This window comes from Mus caroli, unplaced genomic scaffold (genome assembly GCF_978045245.1).
Source record: "Mus caroli unplaced genomic scaffold, Mus_caroli_1 scaffold_2, whole genome shotgun sequence".
Classification (NCBI taxonomy): domain Eukaryota; kingdom Metazoa; phylum Chordata; class Mammalia; order Rodentia; family Muridae; genus Mus; species Mus caroli.
In genome coordinates, this window is record NW_028227257.1 from 165795350 (window position 1) to 165799380 (window position 4031).

Sequence of the window (4031 nt, forward strand, 5' to 3'; positions counted from 1 at the left end):
CATATCTCCACAAGATGCTCCAACATGTAATAAGGACACATGCTCCACTATGTTCATAGCAACCTTATTTATAATAGCCAGGATCTGGAAAGAACTCAGATGTCCCTCAACAGAGGAATGAATACAAGAACATGTGGCACATTTATACAATGGATGGATAGAACTAGAAAATATCATCTGGATTGAGGTAATCCAATCGCAAAAGAACACACATGGTATGCACTCACTGGTAAGTGCATATTAGCCCCAAAGCTTCAACTAACTAAAATACAATTCACAGACCACATGAAGCGCAAGAAAAAGGAGGACCAAAGTGTGGGTCTACAGTCCTTTTTAGAAGGAGAATAGAATACTCACAGGAGAAATAGAGTAGAGCAGAGTGAAGGAAGGGCCATACAGAGACTGTCCTACCTGGAGATTCATCCCATATTCAGTTACCAAACCCAGACACTATTGTGGATGCCAAGAAGTGCATGGTGAAAAGAGCCTGATATGGCTGTCTCCTGAAAGGCCCTGCCAGAGCCTTACAAATACAGAGATGGATGCTTGCAGCCAACCATTGGACTGAGCACAGGGTTCTCAATAGAGGAGTCAGAGAAAGGACCAAATGAGTTGAAGGGGATTTCAACCCCACAGGAATAACAACAATATTAACAACCAGTACCCCAAGAGCTTCCAGGGACTTAGCCATTAACAAAGAACCACACATGGCTCCAGCTGCATATGTTGCAGAGGAGGGCTTTCTCATGCATAAGTGAGAGGAGAGGTCCTTATTCCTATGAAGGCTTGATAGATGCCCCAATGTAGGGGACCTGAGGGTACAGAGGTGGGAATGGGTAGGTGGGTGGAGAAACACCCTCATAGAAGCAGAGGGAGGGAGGATGGGATAGGGTGTTTCTGAAGGGGGGGGGGATGAGGAAAGGGGATAACATTTGAAATGTAAATAAAGAAAATACCCAATTAAAAAAAAAATCCAAGTAGTAGCCACTTTTTACAGTAAAGGCCCACCTAGATGCTCATCCCAATTGAGAGCCAAAGTTCAAATACATGAACCTTTGGGTGATGTTTTACATTCAAACTACAACTCCCTTTTCTCTAATAATTCTATATACCGTCAATATTCTTCATTAAACATGGAGTTAAAACATTTCTGAACTTGGTGGCACATGCCTGTAAACCTAGGTTCTGGGAGATCGAGGCAGGAAAATCCCAAGTCCATAGCCTATATGGACACTAATGGGAGTTCAAGTTTAGCTCAGTCAAATGAGCAAGATACTATCTCAAAATAAAACTGTTTATAAGGGCAGGGTAGTTCAATGTAGGTTACATGCTTGAAAATTAAAAGCCCCCATTAGCTGAAGTGTGTGTGTGTGTTTTGATATATACATACATTCATATATGTATACACATATATGTATACATATATATGTGTGTGTTGATATGTAATATGAATAAATGTGTACAGTATGTGTGCATGTATATGATATATAACTGTGGGCATGCATCAAGAGTATAGATTTCAGAAGATAAATGTTGGGAGTGAGTCTTTTTTTTTTAACTCTTTATTAAGAAGGAACCTATGTCAGCACTGCTATGTAAACAATGACAAAGATCAAGGGAAACACATCAGGGATCGTGTAGACAGTAATATACATTGTCCTTTATATAATCAATGTATAATAGTTTAAAAAGAGTTTAATCCTTATTAAGCAAATATTTTTGCATACACAGCCTTCTCTTTATCTTTCTGTGCCTTTATCATTTGTTTGACTTTTAGCAATTTGGCCTGGATAGCCTTATCTCCTGGGGTTATCTCCGGTGCCTTCTTTAGATCAGCCAATGCTTGATCATACTCTTTCAATCCTAGCCATCCTTGAGCTTTTCGGTACAGTGCTTTAGTATTTGAAGGGTCCATTTCAAGAGCCTCTAAGCAACTGTCAATTGCCCCCTACCAATTTGACATCTTCAGCTTACAAGCACCAACATTCAGCACACAACTTAAGGCTATAGGTTGCAGTCTGGATCTATCTGCCTTCTCAATAACAGCCTTTGAACTAGCCACGTACCTCAAAATCTTCGCATATTTTTTAATAGACATCTCCCAGTTCTGAGACTTGAAAAAAGTTTTTCTAATGTTTTTTAAGTCTTCAGATATTAATAAAATTTTATCTACATCTTTTAAATCTATATTTGCATCCTCAGGGAAGTCTGGATGACGGTCACCAGAGCCATCTTTGGGGAATATTCCCCAGTCATCCCCTTCTTTCAATTCTCCACATTCTGCAATAACACAGTTTGGCAGGTTTTTCACCATTCACTTCTACATTTTCAAGCATCCTTGCCACACCTAGTCCTTTTATGACTTGACCAAATACCACATGTTTCCCATCCAAATGAGGAGTTGGAACTGTTGTGATAAAGAACTGAGAACCACTCGTATTGGGGCCTGCATTTGCCATGCTCAGCAAACCCTCCGATCATGCTTATAATGAAAATTTTCATCTTCAAATTTTCACCATAAATACTTTTGCCACCTGTCCCATTCTGATTTGAGAAGTCTCCACCCTGAATTATGAATTATAAATGTCTTAATAATTCGGTGGAAAGGGCATCCTTTAAAATGAAGAGGCTTTCTGGTAGTGGACCCAGTTCCTTTTTCTCCTGTACAATGCACGAAAATTTTCTGCAGTTTTGGGAACAATATCTGCAAACAATTCTAAAACAATTCGTCCAACTCGCTCCCCGCCGATGTCCCCGTCAAAGAAGAAGACTTGGAGTTGGAGGGCTTGGCTGCCGGGGATGCGTGGGACATCTTCACTTCAGGTGCTGGGAAGCGGGACACAGGTACCTAGTGCGCCAGACCGGATCAAACTCTACTCCCTGTTTTTGCTGCTGTGAGTGCCTCCCTGTTTTTGCTGCTGTGAGTGCTGGGTTAGCTGGCTCTTGAGCTTCCAGGCAATAGTCTTGTCTTTGCCTCCCATTTTCCATAACAATGGTGAAATTATGCGTGCCCAGTAAGACTAAACTTGGCTATCAGCCATCTCCTTGACCCTTAATTTCAAACCAAAGGAATATCTGTCATATATCATAATTTAAATATAACAGTTTAAAATAGGGAGATATGAGGGGAAGAAAACAAACAGTGTAAGAATGGATAAACATTACAGTGGCAACACCTATAATCTTAGCACATCGACAGCTGAGACTAGAGAACTGAGAGTTTTAGGCCAGCTGTGGCTACATGTCCACCCTCTTTCAACCTACCTTCAAAGAGACCTACTTCAAGTGTTCTTGATCTACAATGATCTATACAATCTCTCTTCTCATTTAAATTTCAGCTGGATTAGCCTCATCTTTACCATTTTTGTCTAATATCTAGAGCATTTCCATCATATTTTAGTGGGGATTTTGCACTCATACAGTTAATCTGGGATTTGATGTCTATTAATATTGAAGAATTTTCCATAGTAACCAGAGCATTTGGAAACTCAAATTATGAGCAAAGTCATGTTCTTCTGATATGAGAATTTCAGACAAAATGGAAAATTCTAGAAATGAGAGGATAAGGCAATCCCATGCACTGCACAGCTACTACAAATGAAGCTCTCCCCTCTCAGTGGATGGCAAGTTCCAGCCCTTCTCCATGCCCTTCACTATAGTTCCTGCACACAGAAGGTGTCCATTGTCTTTGAATGTGGACTGGTTTGAGGTAAATGGACCATCCTACAAATGTCTCAGGATTTTTTTTCTCCACCCTTTAGAAAGTTGTTGTCTTTGTAGCTTCAATGGCTCCAAGCTATTATCTAGTGCTTTACCACAAATCTTTCTTAATTATCAACCTTTTACCTGCCTACCAATAAAATACAATATCTATGTTGTAGCTTTTATTTTGGGTTGTGATTTTTAACAGCTGAGCCATCTCTCCAGCCCTACACTGTAACATTTTAAAAGCAATTTGCTACCTACTTTTATCATTAGGTTTGTCAAATTTAGGGTTTTCTTTTTAATTCATTTTCCTATTGGGAAATCCA

At 39.8% G+C, this 4031-nt stretch overlaps 1 pseudogene; it reads right to left on the bottom strand.

Annotated features, from left to right (window-relative positions):
- Positions 1-1705: 1705 nt before the first annotated feature.
- On the bottom strand, positions 1706-2812 carry LOC110290366 (peptidyl-prolyl cis-trans isomerase D pseudogene; annotated as a pseudogene).
- Between the last annotated feature and the right edge of the window lie 1219 nt (positions 2813-4031).